The sequence below is a fragment of the Cryptomeria japonica genome, chromosome 6, assembly GCF_030272615.1.
Source record: "Cryptomeria japonica chromosome 6, Sugi_1.0, whole genome shotgun sequence".
Taxonomy (NCBI): domain Eukaryota; kingdom Viridiplantae; phylum Streptophyta; class Pinopsida; order Cupressales; family Cupressaceae; genus Cryptomeria; species Cryptomeria japonica.
In genome coordinates, this window is record NC_081410.1 from 497933605 (window position 1) to 497954940 (window position 21336).

Sequence of the window (21336 nt, forward strand, 5' to 3'; positions counted from 1 at the left end):
TTATGTTGATTGCACTTGAATCATCACACCAGATAAGAATAGGATAAGTGATGTCCACCTAGATGTCCTTGAGGGTCTGCTTCATCCAAAGCACTTGAGAGCAACATGTAGCAACAACGATGTATTCTTCATCAACGGTTGATAGAGAGAGTGAGTCTTGCTTCTTTCTATTCCATGAGACCAACTGGTCACCTAGGAAGAATGCACCACCACTTGTGCTCTTCCAATCATCAATGTAACCTTCCCAATTAGCATCAGTGTATGCTTCCAAGAGGAATTCCCCTTGTTTAGGGTACCATAATCCGTAACTGAGTGTCCCTTGTAGGTACCTAAAGATTCTACTTACATAATTCATATGTGAGTGCTTAGGTGCAGCTTGGAATTTGGCCACCATGCATACTTCTTGTACTATATCTGGTCTAGAAGAGGTTAGATACAATAGACTGCCTATCATGGATCTATACAAAGTCCAATCCACCACCAATGATTCATCATTCTTGCTCAATTTACTTCCAGCCACCATGGGGGTACTTACCAGTTTACAATCCTCCAGTTGGAATTTTTTTAACATTTCCTTTGCATACTTGATTTGTGAGATAAAGATTCCCTTATCTTGTTGCAATATCTGCAAACCAAGGAAGTATGTCAATTCACTAAGCATTGACATCTGAAATTTTGACTGCATCTAATTGGAAAATTCTTTGCAGAGGGTGTCCTTGCTTCCTCCAAAGATAATGATGTCTACATACACAACCATAATGATCATGTGGTTCCCATATTTCTTTATGTACAAATTGTTGTCACCACTCCCCTGTTTGAATCCCTTCTCCTTCAGTTACTTATTTAATCTTGAATAGTATGCTCTAGGAGCTTGCGTTAGACTATATAGGGCCTTCTTCAACCAACACATAAATGTTCCATCATCATGTAGTAAAGACCCTTCTGGTTGCTCCATGTACACTTCTTCTTCCAAATTTCCATTGAGGAAGGTAGATTTTACATCCATTTGATATACTTTATAACCCTTTTAGGAAGGAAAGGCTAGAAACATTCTAATTGCTTCTAATCTTGCTACTGGTACAAATGTTTCTTCAAAGTCAATTCCCTCTACTTGAGAGTATCCTTTGCACACTAGTCTAGCTTTATGCCTAACAATTTTACCCTCTTCATTCATCCTATTTTGGTAGACCCATTTTGTGCCAATGATGTTCTTGTCTTCCAGTCTAGGGACTAATTCCCAAGTCTTGTTCTTCTCAATTTGTTGCAGTTCTTCTTCCATGGCATCCATCCATTCTTGTGTTTTTTTGGCCTCGTTGACTGTTTTAGGTTCAACTTTAGTCATGAGGTAGAAGTTGACTTTTTCATCATTCCGGGCAAGTCTTCTTCTGGTCTGCACACCATCACTCTTATTTCCCATAATTTTCTCTTCCAGATGGTTCAACTAGACATACCGGTTGGGGGTCTTCTTGGATGCTTCTTCTAGTTCAATGTTCATCTGAGCTTCATCACCTTCATCACCAGAATCATCATACCAGTTAATCTACGGTTGACTTCCTTTGTGCATATCGTCATCAAATTTTACATGCACACTCTCAATGACTCTTCTTAGTCTTTTGTTATAGCATTTGTAGGCCTTGTTGTTAGATGAGTAACCAAGGAATATTCCTTCCTCACTCATGGACTCAAAACTTTGTAGACCATCCATATCTCTCTAGATAAAGCACTTGCTTCCAAATACTTTGAAGTATTTGATTGATGGCTTCCTGTCATACCACAACTCATAAGGTGTCATTTTGTTATTTGTTCTTAATTGCACCTGGTTCAAAGTATATGCAGTAGTATGAACAACTTCCTTCCAATATCTGTCTGACAGACTGGCCTCATTTAACATGGTTATGGCCATCTTCTTAATTGTCCTGTTATTTCTTTCTAGCATATCATTTTGTTGTGGTGTCCTATGGGTTGAATATTTCCTTCTAATTCTATGTTTTTCACAATAATCTTCAAACTCATTTGATGTGAACTCTCCACCCCAATCTGATCTTAGACATTTTAACTTGCACCCACTTTCTTTCTTCACCGTTTTCCTCAAGATCTTGAATCTATCAAATGCTTGTGACTTATCTTGCAAGAAGGTGACCCAAGTCATTCTTGAGTAATCATCAATAAAGAGCATAAAATATCTTTCACCGACAAGAGCTCTTGTCCTAGTTGGACCACATAGATCTGTATGCACAATCTCAAGTGGTCTGGAGGTGTTGTGTTGTTTTATCCTGAAACTCACTTTAGTTTGTTTTTCTTTCACACATTCATCACAAAATGTGCTTACCAATTTGATGATGGGTGTTATATTCCTAACGGGCCCCTTTCTGCTCACTGTAACTAAGTTATCAAAGTTTATGTGGGCTAATCTTTGGTTTTACAACCAACTTTCATCAACTTGTCCTATCATGCATTGGGACTCATAGCATTCCTTCAGATTGTTAACATTTCCATCTGTTCTCTTTCCTTCTGCCACAACCTGACCTATATTATCTTTCTTTATCTAACAACTGGTTGAGTCAAAGATGAATTTATAACCTTTGTCACACATCTGATTCACACTCAGTAGATTGTGCTTTAGGCCTTCCACATAATATACATCATGTTCCTTCAATTTTTCATCAATACTTAGAATACCTTTTCCCTTTATTTTGATGGATGAGTCATTTCCAAATCTTACTGAACCACCATTCCAGTCTTCAAGTTTGATGAATTTCCTTTTGTCACCTATCATGTGGTTGGAGCAACCATTATCTACAACCCATAGATTTTTCCTTTTAGCATGTAAGGCAGTCTGCATTATTAGAATTGATTTAGCCTTTTCCTTTTCTTTCTCAACCCATACTAGTTTGGCTTCCTCCTTTTTGTCAGCTGTGATTTTGTACTCAGATTCAAACACCGTTTCTTGATCAATATTTGTCTTCTTCTGCTTGATTTTCCTATTTTTACAAAGCCTTTCTATGTGTCCAAACTCTTGATAGTTATAGCATTTCACATTTTCATTTAAATATAAATCCTTAACATTATTGTGGGGCACCGGTTTATTCTTCTTACATTCAAAACTCCAATGACAATATCCATTGCACTAATAATAGACAACATTCATATCCCAAAGTGCATTAAATGTATTTCTACTTTTGTAACTCATGAATGGCTAGTTGGTTAATCTACAGTCATCTATTTTATGCCCAAATTTGTTACACCGATAACAATAACCATGAAAGTTAGAAACATATCGGTTAGGTTGCTTTCATCCTACAAAGGACTGCTTCATTGGAGGTCTTCCCTTCATATTATTGACTAGTGAATCTTTCATGGTCAACTCTTGCATTTCTCCTTGGATCTGCATGTCAGTATGATGAGTGTGGCCTTTGGTTCATTGCTTGTGTATACTAGTTTGTGCGGTGATTTCCAACAACATCTGCATATGTCTTTTTACTGGTATCCTTGCTTACAGTGAATTTCCTCTTTTCTTCACCTTTATTAGAGGAGGTGAACTTTATTTCTTTATCGGATGTGTCTTTGTTGTTTGAACTTTGACCTTCTTCAAAGCCTAAGCCACCAGTATCTTTGGATTTCTTCTGTTTGCTCAACATCTTGTCTAAGGCTTCAGTGTTGCCTTCATACTTACTCCTTATTTTTATTTCTTCATTACTTTCTTCAAGATCCTTTCTGAGCTTCACTATATCTGCTTCCAAATCTTGATGCTCTTTTTCCTTCTTCATCAGATCAGAGGATGTAACTTCACATATTCTCTTGGTTTCTTGCAGCTGCAGTTTCAAGTAAGATGTGACTTGATTGGACTCATCCAGGGATTGCTTCAAGAGACCTTGTCCATCTACTACTGCGTGCTTGAACTTCTTGATTTATCTTCTTATTTTACTCAGTTCCTCAAGAGTACTTATAAGCTTTCCTTCTAAATCCATTTCAGCCTCAATATCCTCTTCTTCCTCATCTTCACCAACTAGTTCATCAAGTGCCATAAAGAGGTTAACTTTTCTGTCATTTTCATGGTAGACATCTCTTGATGCACTATCTTCATTTGTGGCATCATCTTTAATAGTATAGAGGTTATTTTGCTTCCAATAGCCTCTCCTTCCTTGCTAGTAGACATTTCTTTCTTTATCTTTCCTAGCAGATTTGCTAAACTCTCTTGACTCATCTCCACCGGTTTCATTGTAAGGACATTTTGTAGAAATGTGTCCAGCCTTACCATAGTTGAAACATTTGAGTGGTATCTTTCCTTTATACTTGTTAGATCCTCTTTTGAGCTTTCTAACAAAATTTTCTGCCTGTGCATTAGAGTCTTCACTGGATCCTTTATGAGAAGCTCTTCTTTTCCCTTTTGGGTGGTGTTGAATGCTGCTTCTTTTCTTAAGGAAGCATCATCGGTCATTCTCATCTCATAGGCTATTAGTGATCCAAATAGTTCATCCATTGAAAAGATCTTAAAATCCTTTGCTTCTTCTATGGCAGACACCTTTGTATCATACTTAGGTGTAAGAGACCTAAGTACCTTCTTTACAAGGATCTCATTTGTAATTTCTTCACCAAGCCCTATGATGGTATTCACAGTTTCATCAAATCTGTGAAGATACTCTACAATCTTTTCATCATCCTTCATCTTGATGCCTTCAAGTTGGCCTGTTAGTGCTTGTAGCTTGGCCTCTTTGACTTTTGCATCTCCTTCAAATAATCTCTACAATTTATCCCAAGTTTCCTTGGCCGATGCATAGTGCATGACTTTGACAAACTCATTATCAAATAGTCTGCTCAAGATAGAATGTTTGGCCTTTTCTTTGTTCTCATACTCCTTCTTGGCATGCAGATCAATGTGAGGAACACTAGGGAGAACATACCCATTCTTGACAAACATCCACACATCAAAACCAAGGGAGGAAATATAGGTCTGCATTCTTCTGCTATAAAATGTATAGTTGGATGCATCAAACATGGGGCTTTTGAGGAAGCATGCTCATTCCTTGCCATTGTGTTCAAGTCTAGAAACTACCCAAGATTTATAAACAACCACGAACCTAGTCTTTGATACCAATTGTTTAACACAAGTACCACTAAGAGTGGGGTGAATCAGTGGCTTTGAAACTCTTTGACTTTTAAAACAACTCTAGAATACCAATTATTATCTTAAGCACCAAACAAGAAAACTGGTAAAGAAAAAGGGTAAACCAAAGAGAACAATCACATTAATGTAACCCACAACACCAGATACACGAGGAAAACCCAATATGGGAAAAACCTCGGTGAGAAATGTTGTTGGAGACTACTGCTCCAATTCAGCCTCACAAGTAAAATACTGGATTACAAATATTTAGTGCAACAACCCAAGGAGAACCAACCCCTTTTGTTTTAGGGCACCAAACCAAGGAGCACCAACCCCTACACCAAGCTCCAACTTGGTGATGTATATATTGAAATACAATTTAGATACAGTTAAGGCTTCTTATTGTAAATAAATTCTGCAACTCTTCATCAAATAGCTTACTGTTGGTTGACAATCTTTTCTTCTCCACTGGATCTCACACTACCAGTTGTGAGATCACTCTCTCTGATTCTTGGCCTCTCTCTCTCTCTCTCTCTCTCTCTCACACACACACACACACACACACACACACACACACACACAGAGTCTCACAACTTACTATGTTACGCTTGGATGCTATATTTCTCTAACACACCTCACTGGTTTGCTTAATTGTTGGACCTGCAACAGTTATACTAGTACTCAATCACTATTGGTTAAACCCTCTCACTGGTCTTCTTGCTCACTCACTCTACAGCTTTCTTAGAATAAATTCTAAGGCAAAAATGATCCTTCTCTACACTTAAGCTCTCTTTTCTCTTTTCCTTCTCTATAAGCATCACCCTTCTTTGTTTCGAGCTCATGTATTTATATTCATGGTTTCCCACCAAGAATGCATTCCATTACTATTGTGTTAGGTTTTCATTTTTCAACTCAATCTGAATCCCCTCAAATATGATCTTCTTTTCAGGGATATGATCTTTATGACAACGTTCAATCTCTAACTGAAATTCACATTCCAATGTGCATTTTCTAAATCTGGAGTTCTGCACCACACTTTTGTGCTTTCCTTTGTCACTCGTCATTAATGGATTTGTTGTTTGATTCACCTAACAAGTATTAAGATCAAATCTTCTTGCAAGATCAATGCGATTGTTTTTCTAGCTTGCCTTCCTTGAGCCACAATCTTCTGGCATCCACTGTGACTTGTGGGTTTCTCATAAAAACTGACCTACCTGCAGATTTGTTACCTCGATGCACACTCCACCGATCTGTGTGGTACCTCCACTTGGTATAGAGCACTTATTCTTGTCAACATCCACCTTTTCTTGAACTCCTATGTTGGTTTGACATACTTTGTCGACCCAGGTTGATTACCAGTTTGGTTTATGATACCGGTATGACCACCAACCTCTTATCTATTCTATATATCGGTTGTTGTGCCTTCATGATACACATACAACCTTCATCCTATTTTTATGCCTTGCTGGTATGCCTTCCTTCTATCTGCTATGTCTCATGTGTATTGCCATCATATTGCTCACCACTTCTAATAGTAACCTTTCAAACTAGTTGACATCAATGACAACTAAATGCCAAATTGCCAACATGCTATACCAATGATCTCCATCCACCAAGTGTCGAACATGATCACCAACAACATCCTGAAACTCTACTAGAAATTGCACCAACACCACTTATGCAATTCATCAAAGATCTTCATCAAAAGCTCTGTCTATCAAACCCTCACTGGAACCAGAAACTAAGCTTCTAGGCAAGAAGGATAGCATCCAATCACCAGACCAAAACCAACTAACCAAATATAAGCATGACTATCATGAACAAGCCAATTCCATCACCAAACTATACCAGATCATGCTAGATCCAAATTAACTAGAAACAACTCAACCTACCAGGACCAGAAGGGTGTCAGTAAAGCATCCAAATAGCTAGTGTTGGCATCAATGACAAAACATCAATGCAACACATAATCAATTCCACTAAATGGCCAATAGTGTCCCAGTTCATTCACTCTTCCAATGGACGTGGCCTCTTCAAATGAATCTTTTATGGCTATGTAATTCTCCTAGGTGATAGAAGGTTTTTGCATCAAATGATGACTCATTTTTTGCAGACAATGCTCTAGACTAGTAAATTTTGTTGCCTTGCTAATTTGTTTTCATTTATAAGATGAAAGTGGATTGTGATGACATTATGGATGAATTGATAATGTGTTACATTTATGTTTTGTCATTGATGTTGACACTAGCTGTTATGGTTGGTTACCGATAGATAGGTGTTGGTTACCGATAAAAGATCTAGTGTTACCGGCAGAAGAGACTATCTGTTGGACACTTTCGACATGTTTGGATCAATGGAGTATGTTTGATTTCATGTGTTACATGTTCCTTGAGAATATTTTGGTCAGTTGGTATTGACTTGGTAATCAGATGTTGTCATACACTGTTGTAAACCCTTATCGGTATTGGTTTAGGGTTTAACCGATAGAGATTTCACTGAGAAATCTTGATAGGATGCAAAAGTGGTGTTGGTGCGGCTTCTATATGGATTTCAGGATGCTAAAGATGTTCTTTTTTCATGCTTTGAATGCTTGAAGAAATTGCTTTAGTGAGGTTTTACCCAGAATAGGTTTGGTGCCTATCTAGGTTATGGACCTGTATCATGTTAATGTGTGCTCTACATGTTACTGGGATGTTTCAGGATGATCTATGGATTGGTTATTATTGTTTTGGTCTTAAGCGAACATGGCATATCATTTTAATACAGATTTATGTAATGATCTTATTGTAATATCTTTTAGGTGGTTGACCTAATTGGTTTAGGCCTTAGGGTTGGTATAAAATGATGTAAGATCTCATTGTAGATCATAGGATGAAAAAGTAAAATGTGTGTGGTCATGGAATGTAATATCATATGCGAAGGAGATTTGGTCAATCATAGGTGATCGAATTGGGATTTAGGAAGAGGTCAAAGGCCTCTGGTATAGAGCTTAACCGAGACTGTAATCAAGAATGATAGATGCTATCTTTGGCAATTCATTACTCTGGATTGTGGTCCATTCATCTTGAGGTGGTTTTAACCTCTCTATATTTAGTGAGACTCTTTTGTAATGAGTAGTGCGCTCTAGGTAGTGTGCCTTCTTGCATGTGCAAGACCCTCATTGTATCACATACTCTCTATAGAACTATCATCTAACTTTGGGTAGGTTTCCCACCGTGGTTTTTCCCTTTCCAAGTTTTCCACATACAAATCATGGTGTTATGTGGTATGGTTGCATTGTGTTGATTATCTGTTTCATTGTTAAGTTTAACTACTTATTGATATCTGTTTCTATTTTTCTGGTACTTAATCTAGTTAAAGGTCATTAGGTGGATTAAATGATATAATATATTAACAACTTATTCACCCCCCTCTCATTTGTTCACTAGTTATCCTAACAATTGGTATTAGAGTGTTGGTCCTCTTTTATAGAAGCTTAACCGCTTGAGGTAGATCCTATGACAGATAACACTTCAAATCCACCTGCAACTATTTTTAGAAGAGAAATCCCCAAGATTGATGGAACAAATTATGGGATATAGAAAATTCAAATGGAGACTCATGTTAGATGTCTTGGCAAGGATTTGGGAGATCGCTGAGAAAGGATACACACTTTATGATCCAGCATCCCGCAATCCTGCTCCTACAAACTTGGACAAGAATATTGAAAATGATTGCAGAGCTAGAGAAGCCCTCTTATGTGCACTTACTTATCAACAAATCATGGGTTTGACTGATAAATCATCAGCAAAGGTTATGTGGGATAAATTGTAAACTCTGAATGAAGGTGATCCTACTATGAAAATTGCTAAACTTGATGGTTACTAGGTAAGATATGAAAACTTAAAGATGGAAGATAATGAAAGAATTGTTGTGTTTATGGAAAGAGTAAATGAGATTGTTATGGGAATTCAATGTTGTGGAGGAGTGAAGATGAAATAGTTTCCAAAGTCTTGAGAGCCCTTCCATTGGCTTACAAGATAAAGGCAACTACAATTAATGAGCTGAGAACAATGGCTAACTCTTTAGTTAACAGAGACATTCTAATTGGGAAATTATCTTCTTTTGAGCTTGAAGAATTAGGATCTTCTGGAGTTGTAAAGTCTAAACCTGCTTTTCATGCATCATCATCTACCAAAAAAAGTGATTGGAAAGTCCTATATGAAAAAGAATTGGAATACATGAGGAAAGAAGATGAAGAATTTGAGCAACTTGAAGCCTTATTTTCTAGAAGAGTACGTAAAGGTCTGACAGGAAGTAAGTATGAAGGAAAAGAACCTTTTAAATGTTTTCCATGCAATAAGATTGGTCATTTTGCATCTAGATGTTCTGAAAGGAATGCAAGATTTGAGGAAAATGTTAAGAAATCATTCTAGCCTAACCAAAAAGATATAGATTCAATAAAAGTAAACAATGCTACACAACGAATGAGGAAGGAGTAAGTGATGGCTCTCTTAGATGCTAGGACAGTCCCAAAGACATTGAGAGGGGGAGGGTGATTTAGTGTCTTACCTGTAGATGAAAGATTTAAACTTGTTTGCAACTTTACAACCCAAATTAATATACCGATAAACAAATAATAATGCAGTAAAGAGAAACAAAAGTATAACCATCAATACACACTATAACACATATATTTTTGGCGAGGAAACCTAGTAGGGGAAAAACGTTAGTGGGATTTGTGACCCACAATGTTTACTCACTGGCCAATATGAATAAATATTACTTGTACAATAGGAGTCCACACATGCAGGAAGGCCAACTACCTAGAGCTCACTGCTCAATACAAAAATGAAGTCCCACTGACTACAATTGGATGGTTAAATCCAATAACAATGTACTGCTCAAAATAGCATCTGCAATGCTGGATTCAGTACTAGTTTAAGCTTTGTCAGATACCTTTGCCATAAACCTTGCTTCACTCTACTTTTCTATTATTCACTCATAAGATAATTACATCAAAATTCATATAGAGTTCATTTGCTATTATAACCTATCACATCTCATATATCGCTTCCTTACATTACATAATTACATTTTAAAATGACCTACAAGATCTCATACATATATGAGTCTTTAAAATACATCATGTCGGCTATACAAATATAATTACAATACGAAAAAAAATTATTTCAAGTCAGCTTAGAGTGCCGGTATAATTTGTTGTTGGTGTAGACTAGATGCCAGTGTGAATAAACTTGTAGTGCCTACCAGTGCCAGTAGATAATGTATGTTGCCGGTGTAACCTATGAACCATGTTACAAGTTGGTTTCCATCAATGAAAACATCAACTATTCTCATCTAAGTGTATAATTCCAACAGACTCTGCTAGTGGATATGGCAATGGAAAGGAATGGGTGTTCTATGCTTTAAAGGAAGATGAACCAGAACCGACTATCCTAAATGAAGAAAAGGCCTTGGTAGGAAAAGTTAAAGATAAGGATGAATGGGCAATTGATAGTGGATTGTCACATCATATGACTGGTGATAAGAGAAAAGTTTTATCCCTGCAAGAATACAGTGGTGGTTAAGTCAGATTTGGAGATGACAAAGAATGTATGATCAAAGGTACAGGTATTATTTCTCTACATGGAAATCATAATACTAATAATGTTTATTATTTAGAAGGTTTAAAACATAATCTCTTGAGTGTTGGTCAATTGGTGGACAAGGGTTTCCAACTTCAGTTTAAAGATAGAAAATGCAAAATCATTAACAAGACTGGTTTGGAGATTGCAACCGCTACTCAGACTAGAGGTAATATCTTTCACTTGAACACTGGTAATAAGACATGTTTGATTTCTCATATTGATGAGAGTTGGTTATGGCATAAGAGGTTGTGTCATGTTAATTTTGATTCTATTGTTAAGATTAGTTCAACTAAGGCAATTAGAGATATACCTAAGATTATGAAGCCTCATAATCTGGTATGTAGAAAATGTCAAATGGGAAAGCAAGCTAGAACTTCTTTTAAGAGAATACATGATAAATCCAATGATGTACTTAATTTGATTCACACTTCCTTATGTGGTCCAGCAAGAACTAGAATCTTTCAAGGTGATAGGTATTTCATGTTGATTATTGATGACTATTATAGGATGATGTGGGTGACTTTTCTTAGGGAAAAGTCTGAATCCTTTCAGAAATTCAAGATCTTTAATGTCTAAGATCAGATCAAGGTGGTGAATTCACTTCTCATGAATTTAAAAGTTACTATGAGAAAAATGGAATTAGGAGACAATTATCTGCACCTCAGACTCATTGGCAGAATGGAGTAGTGGAAAGAAATAACAAAACAATTTTGGATGCAACAAGATATATGATGATGGAAGCCAAATTGCCTCACATCTACTAGAGAGAATTAGTGGGTACAATAGTCTACACATTCAAAAAAGTTCACATCAAAGGTTAAACCAGTAAGACCCCTTATGAATTATGGTTTGGACATACACCTATTGTTAAATATTTCAAAATTTTGGGAAGTAAAGTAAATTAGTGTAGGAGCACCCAAGAAAAAATTGGCCATCGTGCAGCCATAATGAAGATTTATGAGATAGTTAAGTCTATGAGGTTAAAATGACCATTTTATATTTTAAACATGGATAATAATTCAATTTGGAGTCATCAAACTCATGTAATGAGTCATTTTGTAATAAGTTGTCAAAATTTCCATGTTGGGCAAATAATGTCAAAATAAGTAATGTAATGGGGTTCAATAGGTAGAATAGGTTTTTAATGAGCATTTTAAGTTTCATAAGCTATTGTGTGACCATATTAATGTAATAAATTTAATTAGAAAGTGTCAAGATGCAAAAAGGTTAAAAACTTGTCAATTGACAACTAAAAGTGTCAATTTGACAATAAATTAAAGTTGTAAACACCCAAAAGTGGTTGTATGGGTGGTTAAGAGTTGGTTTTCAGTTTCCATGAAGGGAAGAGGTTTAAATATGTTTGTTATGATCCAAAATGAAGAGGTAGAGGGTCATATTTACTTTGCATTGTAAGAGTTTGGGGTTTGTTAATAAAAATACAAGGTTTTCCTTACAATTTTGGTCTAAAATTTGTACTTTATTGGTCTAAAACTCTTCTTCTTTGCTTCTTTTTTTATTGGAAATGGATTTGGAAATGTAGAGGAGTGTTTTTAATATCATTTTATACTATTATTGAAGGTTTTACATTCAAATCTGATATACTTTCATTGGTTGTCCTAAAATCTGTTGTAGCTGATTGTTTTAGGGAAGTTTTGAGAGTCACAATGCAAATGTGACCCGTTCCACTTTATGTGGTTTTTGTTTCTTATGGAATGGGTCAGAAATATTGTATTATATGTATCTCTAACCTTACATGTGTAGGGAATAATGTGGAGATGAAGTGTTGATACCCTAGGGTAATAGATTGAGTGAGGAAAAATATGAAAATGGAGGCATGAGTATAGCAACAAAAGATCTACCTTAAGGAGGTAGTGTTTTTATCTAAAAAAATGTTATGGGATGGTAAATTTATGGTGAATACCAATTTTCAAGATCTGGAAGTGAGTTTTGGGGTTTGAACAAGGAGGCCCTAGTTTTTTAGGCCTAAAAAGGGAGGGTTTAGTATCTAACCTATCAAATGATTGTGTATTGTCTTGAAACCTAGAAAATATATGGTTTTGGAACATTTTTCAAGAATTTTTTTTGCTTTGGAGCTGTGGTCGTACTGTTTGTTGGTACTTGCTTTGGAAAAGGGGGCTAGTTGGGCCTAGTTGGTGTGTAGCAGGGTGTTGGTCTGAGTATTTTTTCCAAAATAACCATAGTTGATTTTCACATATGTTGTGTAACTTCTAGAAGGGTATCGAGATATGCAATTTATTTTTCAAGTGTTTTCAAATTATTTTGAGTAAATGTCAAAATACCCGCTGAACAGGGCTACTAGGGAATTGACCTATTTAGGGACCCAAGTAAGGGTTTGAGAGAGAACCAGTTGATAGGGTGAGTGAATCCTATTGGTTAAAGTTGAATAGGGTATGTTGAGACCTTGGGAAGTGTTGGAACAAGTTGGTGAGGTTGAGAGTTCTATTTGAGCATCTTGGTGAAGCCTAATGAAGGAAGGTGAAACAAGAAGAGTTGAGTTTTTGAAGAAGAAAGAATGATAAGTTGCAATGTAATTGTGGGAGGGTCCATGATGCTCTACATCATAAATTCTATATCAAAAGAGATGATTCAATTAGAAAGTTTGATCCTAGATGTGGTGAAGGGATATGTCTTGGCTATTCAATTCAAATAAAAGCATATAGATGTTATAACAAAAGATTGCAGAAAATTGTGGAGATTGCTAATATGAAAGTGGATGAGTAGTATAGAAATCAATATTTATCATATGACAGGGAACCAGTTGTGGAAATGATCATAACTAAACCAACAATGACTCAACTGGTACTGCAAACTAAGACAGTTACACCAACACAATTATAAAATTCAACTGTGATTGATGATCAGAGCAGTGAACTTGAAGTTTAAAAGATACCAAGGTATGTAAGTTTAAATCATTGTGAAGATGAAATCATTGGAGATAGGAATAAGGGAGCTATGAATAAGGGAGCTATGACAAGAAGAATACTGGCAAATGAAGAGGTATGTCATATTTTTAAAATTGAACCGGCATCTGTTATTGAAGCTTGTAAAGATAAACATTGGTTAAAAGCTATGGAAGATGAATTAGATCAGATGAGAAGAATGAGACTTGGAATTTAGTTCCTCACCCTAAAAATAAGAATATTATTGGAACTAAATGGGATTTTAGGAATAATCTGAATGAGGATGGTCAAGTTACAAGAAACAAGGCTAGATTGGTTTGTAAAGGATATTCTCAAATGGAAGGAATTGATTATGGTGAGACATTTGCACTTGTAGCTAGAATTGAATTTGTTAGACTATTTCTTGCCTATGCAGCTTATAAGAACTATAAGGTTTATCAAATGGATGTTAAATGTGCATTTTTGAATGGTGAACATGAGGAAGAATTATACATTGAGCAACCTAATGGATTTTCACTTACAGATGATAACGATATGGTTTGCAGATTGAAGAAAGCTTTATATGGATTGAAACAAGCTTCTAGAGCTTGGTATGCAAGGTTCGATAAATATCTTTTGAAGCTTGGTTTTACTAAAGGTAATGCTGATAGTAATTTATATTATAAGATCATTGATGATGATATTCTAATTATTGAAGTATTTGTTGATGATATCATTTTTGGGGGAGAAGATAAAATGTGCATGGAATTTTCTAATAATATGAAGAATGAATTTGAAATATCCATGATTGGTGAGATGAGATTTTTCTTAGGTTTGCACATTACTCAAACTGACAAAGGCATTTTTATCTATCAAACTAAGTATCTGAGGGAATTGTTGAAGAAGTTTGGTATGGATAATTCCAAACCGGTAAGTACTCTTATGGTGATAAGTGAGAAATTATCTATCAAGCATACTTTCTACACTGGTAAATCTGACAAGGTATATGTCTATGATTGGTGGTCTGTTATATCTAACTCAGACTAGACCGAATATTATGAATGCAATAAGTATTGTTTCAAGATATCAAAGTAATCCTTAAGAAAATCATGAATGTGCAGTAAAGAGGATATTTCAGTATTTGCAAGGAACAATAGAATATGGCTTATGGTATTCTAAAAATGATGATTTCACTTTATGTACATATACTGACTCGGATTGGGTAGGAGATACTGATGATAGGAAGATCACTTCTAGTGGAGCTTTCTTTCTTAGAAAGAAACTAGTTTCATGGATCAACAAAAAATAGTCATGCATTTCTGTATCTACTGCAAAAGCTAAGTATGTTGTAGCAGCAACTAATTGCACTCAAGTCTTGTGGATGAAGCAAATGTTGATGGATATCAGGGTAAATTGCTACTACTCAGGGGGGGTAGTCAGCTTTGAGATTCAGAGGTTTATATTCTTTCTTTGATATTTGTGTCATATTTTTGGCATTGATGTCAAAGGGGGAGAGATAGTGATGTGAAAAAAAAATCCAGAATTTTACAGACATATCATTCATAGGGGGAGAGTTATTGATATTCAAGAGATTGTTGGTTGTCTTCCTCAGGGAGAGACTTGTTTGACATTTCTTAGTACTTAGATGTTTTTCACATCTAGTGTTGCCATCAATGCCAAAGGGGTAGATTGTTGGCATTATGGATGAATTGATTACATGTTGCATTGATGTCAACACTAGTTGTTATGGTCGGTTACCAATAGACAGGTTTTGGTTACCAGTAGAAGATCTAGTGTTACTGGTAGAAGAGACTATCTGTTGGACACTTCTGACATGATTTGATCAATGGAGTATGTTTGATTTCATATGTTACATGTTCCTTGAGCATATTTTGGTCAGTTGGTATTGACTTGGTAATCGGATGCTATCATACACTATTGTAAACCCTTACCGGCATTGGTTTAAGGTTTAACTGGTAGAGGTTTCACTTAGAAATCCTGACAGGATGCATAAAGGGTGTTGGTGCGGCTTCTAGATGGATTTCAGGATGCTGAAGATGTTTTTTGTTCATGCTTCAACTTCTTTAAGACATTTCTTTGGTGTGGTGGACCCAGAATAGGTCCAGTACCTATCTAGGTTATGGATCGGTATCATGTTAACATGTACTCTACATGTTACCGGGATGTTTCAGGATGATCTATGGATTGGTTATTGTTGTTTTGGTCTTAATCCAACATGGCATATCATTGTAATATGGATGTATGTATTGAACTTATTGTAATATCTTTTAGGTGGTTGACCTAATTGGTTTAGGCCTTAGGGTTGGTATAAAATGATGTAAGATCTCACTGTAGATCATAGAATGAAAAAGTAATATATTCATGGTCGTGGAATGTAATATCATATGCAAAGAAGATTTGGTCAATCATAGGTGATCGAATTGGGATTTAGGAAGAGGTCAAAGGCCTCTGGTACTGAGCTTAACCGAGACTATAATCAGGCATGGTAGATGCTATCTCTAGCAGTTCATTACTTTGGATTGTTGTCCATTTATCTTGAGGTGGTTTTAACATATTTATAGTTAGTGAGACTCTTTTGTAATGAGTAGTGTGCTCTAGGCAGTGTGCCTTCTTGCATGTGCAGGCCCCTCATTGTATCACATACTTTCTATAGAAGTATCATCTGACTATGGGTAGGCTTCCCACCATGGTTTTTCCCTTTCCAGGTTTTCCACATACAAATCATGGTGTTATGTGGTATGGTTTCATTGTGTTGATTATCTGTTTCATTGTTAAGTTTAACTGCTTACCGGTATCTGTTTCCGTTTTACCGGTACTTAATCTGGTTAAAGGTCATTAAGTGGATAAATGATATAATCTATTAACAACTGATTCACCCTCCCCTTCTCATTTGTTCACTAGTTAACCTAACAGATTGTGGCTCAATATTCCTGTTGAACATTTTGTTCCCTAGGAATCCTTGTTTGTGCCATGAATTTCCTATGTTTGGACATGTTCTCAGTATCATGGATGCCTCAACACTATCTTTGCAAGTCTCCTTCATCATTTTTCAATTGGGATTAAGTGTTCATGGCTTTCGAATTATATTTTTCATATGCTCTCATGTCTACAGCTATTGTTGATATGTCCTCGAATATCAAGTGTATAATTTTGGATTGTTGTAGTTTTAGTTTGTCATATGTTGGTCAGGTTTATGACAAAGAGGAATTTGTAATGGTTTCTTTTACTTTATTCCCTTATGTGGGATGGGGTAATTTTTTTCCAAGAGTGTCTTCCTTCCCCTCTTTAGTTTAAGTTTTATCTTTATATATTATAGAACTTCTATTTTATTATTATTAATAATACATTATAGGCTACAACCTTTTCCCTAAAAAAAAAATATTGTATTTTGTAAAAATTAATAATACATTGTAAATAGTTGTATAATGCAATAAAAGAAAGTAATAATACATTGCAAACAAATATTTGTGTAAGAGATTAATTAAAATATGAATTTGAATAGTGAAAAAAAAAACATTAAAGTCACAAGTGTCAAGTGTATTGGAATCTAAATAAGGAATTTTATTATCCATACAATAATAATTTATTTTGAGGTGAAATAATATAAACAAATTGAAACTATGTAAAGTTTTGAGAAACATGTTTAACAAAATTTTATTTTTAGAAATAATTAATCAATATAAAAAAAAAAAGTTCTGAATATATTTATTGTAAATAAAATTAGACTAAAAATTAAAATAGTCTTTAACAAAGTTTTAACATAATAGTTGTTTAATTTAATATAATATTAATTTTTGTTCATTCTTTTTAAATTAATAAATCTAATTGTTGAATTGTTCCAATTTATTATTGCATACTTAAAAATTTCAACCTTAGGGCTACATATAAAATTCCCAAGAAAATATGAACACAAATTGGGCCACAAGTGACAAGAATGGTATTCTCCTTGTAATAGGATAGGATTATGGTTAAGTTAGGGTTATGTTTAAATTTAATGTTAGGTTAGGCTTAGGTTAAATATGTTAAATTCTAGTTAGAGATATGATTAGATTTAAGATTAACTTAGGCTTAGTGTCATATAGAATTCCTATAATTCTTATATTATTAATATATTGTAATTATATACTAATAAATACATGATATATTAAATATAATTCAAATTAAATATGGATTATGGTTAAGTTAGAGTTATGTTTAAAGTTTGTGTGAGGTTGGACTTAGGTTAAATATATTAAGATTCAATTACATATATGATTAGATTTGATATTAAGTTAGGGTTGGAGTCATATAGATAAATATTATGATTCTTATATTATTGTATTTTAATTATTATATTATTCTTAATATATTATAATTATAATATAATATTATTGTATAATTTTTTTTATATTATTTATTATTATGTTGTTATTTATTAATTAATAATTATAAATATTAGTACTATATTATTAATAACATTATTTTATTATCAAAATTTTATATTATTAAATTGCATGAGGATAGTTTGTTAAATATTTATTTATTGGATGTGTAAAATAAATTTGAAAAAAAAAATTAAACATACTAAATATTATCTTAATGTACCAAAAAATTTACCTCCAAAAATTAATTTAGATAGTGGATCCAAGAAATCTGGTAACCAATTAGATTGGAGAAAAATAATTTTATAATTTTATAATTTTAAAATTTTAAAATCATGCATCTTCATTTATTAAAAATTAAAAAAATATATATATCACAAGAAAAAAATCATAGTTATAATAGGTCTAAAAGTAATTGAATAATAAGGAGTTAACAAAATTGAGTGCAACCAATTGCAATAGTACTAGCCTAACAACAAGTACTGATAAAGTGAATATTTTCATCAAAGTGAAAATATTTGCATAAGAACACTATTGTGAAAATGATTTTATGCAAATAATAATGGGAGTAAAAACAATGTGCCACTTGGTACATTTTTCATTAAGAATGCTTCTCACAAAAAAGACAAAGAAAGGAACATCAAACCATGAAAATAAAGTAATTATTTTATGTTGCAAGCAAGGGAAAATAAAACAATTCATTTTAGTTGCATTATAAAGTGATTAAGTATTTTCTGTATTTTGGTTTTGGGGTAAGTGAACAATTTTGTAACAAAAAATTGTAACGGATTGAAGTGCTCATTTGTGCTTATAAAAGGAAAAATAGGATCATGTAGGGGGTTAGATGTTCTAGGACAAAAAACAGTATTGTGCATATTTTGAAACTTGTAAAGGAGAATGTGTTGTAACGATTTATTCAGAAGGTGGTCTCAATTGTTTATAGATTTTAATTGGGATTAAAAAGTAGGGTTTTATGGTTGAAATTATTGCGCGTTTATGCAAGGCATAAATAAATATAATGCTAAACAATTAGAGTTATATGCCATTGGATGAGTGAAGATTCATTATGAGAGTTGACTTGCTGCCCTGAATAAGGCATTGATCATTATTTTGTTCTAGAGCCATTAAAATCAAAATATATTTTTCATTTTCAATTGTAGAAGTGTAGGTGTTAGTTTCTTTTCAGTTTTTTATTTTTCACCCGTATACTAGTGGAAAACCAACTTTTTTAAAGGGGATAATTGAAATGAAGTTGTGATCAAATAAACCTTTGAAAATTGTATGAGGTCTAATCTACTTAAAGCATCATTGTTTTGCCTTGAAAAGTAGTTTGAAGATGATGTTAAATGATACACTTGCCAAGGCATGGCATACTTGAAGAGTAGGGGAACTTAATTATTTTGATTATCCCGTTTGTTGGCCAAATCTATTGTTGAATCTAATTATAGAACTTGGCATATTCTTAAGGTTTGACAATCTATTTATTTAGGAACCAATAAAAACAATATTATTTTTAGTGATGTAATTCTTTGTGATAGTAGTTTAGTAAATGTTATCCCTTCTTTGTGTACATCTACTATTACAGTTTTTTTTTTTTTTTCTAGGAACATTATATTATCACAATAATATTTAAACTATTATGTAAAAAAATTGACTTAGAGTGATATATATATATATATGAATTTTAGAATATAAGTAAATAATTAATTAAATATTTCAACTTCAAACTCTTATTCTACTTGATATTGAATGCCATACACATGATTATAATTTATTAGTTGAAAGGCCATTATTATGGTCAAGATGTTTTAAGCATTGTGTGGAGTTGGCCACTCATATTTATGAAGGATAAATTGTTTCAATAATCATCTAAAGTTGGGAATAATATATTACAGTTGTTATCTCTACAAATACTTTTGGTTTACAAATGCACGCAGCAACTTAAGACTGCAAACATAATCTCAAGCCAAATCACAATATATAATATTTAATATCAATTGAAGTCATGTTAACACTTGCATGGTGCCTGCCATATTCAGATCACATGTTTTGGTATTTGAGTTTGATACAAATCTATTGAATCTTTTTGCCACCGTTTTACATTTTATTATTGAATGGATGTGCATAATTACAACTAAAAAAGTTGCAAGCCTCCGTCATGGAGCAGATATTTTATTATTTTTGTATTTTATTATTCGGTTTACACAACTTGCGTGTGCCTTACTTACAAAGTATGACCAGCGAAAGTGATGCAAGTACTTTGTCACATTTATATTGTATTGTAGGCATCAAAAGTATTCAAGTCAATAATTGATGTCACTGAAATGCATATAAATATTGAAGTAGAACTTAAATGTTTGACAGATTTATATTCTATTGGAGACATCAAAAGCATGGGTGTGTGCTTTTAAGTCAATAATCGATGTCATTGAATGCGTATGTTATTATTTATAGAATAGTGTTATACGTATTAAAAAAAGTGAGTGGAAATAGTCATAGTTTTGAAATTCAGAAGACAGAAGATCAATAAAACATAATTATATATAGTCATTAAATGATGAGAGCGAGAGCATTAGAAGCAGGAAATCGATCTCAATTATTTAGTTTATTGATGTCATTGAATGCGCATGTTATTATTTATAGAATAGTGTTATACATATTAAAAAAAGTGAGTGGAAATAGTCATAGTTTTGAAATTGAAAAGGCAGAAGTTAAATAAAACATAATTATATATAGTCATTAAATGATGAGAGCGAGAGCATTAGTAGTAGGAAATCAATCTCGATTATTCAGTTTATTGCATACATTAGTAGGGTTTGAAGTATCCATGAAACAATCCCAGCAATCAAAAGCATCACTATTATTGCCATCTATTTTTATCTCCAACAACATCTTGAATAGGAGAAATAGCAAGAGCTAACTATGGGAACTTGCTAGAGTCCCACAAACAAGAGCTATTGAATAGTTTTAAATCAAAATGGAGATAATTCATGCAATAGACATTCAATTCTAACCAAATTTACTTTCATAACTTTTTCTTTTTGTAAATTAAGTGATTAAATAATTCACCATTAAAATACTAGTATTTTGAAATGAAGTCATTTGATAATGCTTTCCACCATGAGCTAGAATACACAAAAATTAAAATTTAATCACATTGGCTAATCAAGCATTAATAGCTTCAATTTAGTGAGATCAAATAAGTATGCTTGTGCATGAAACTAAATACTATCTAGAAATATAGTCACTACAAAGTAATTTTGAACATTTGTCAAAAAATTTAGAGTAACTTATGATTGCCAATGAGTTGTGATTTTTTC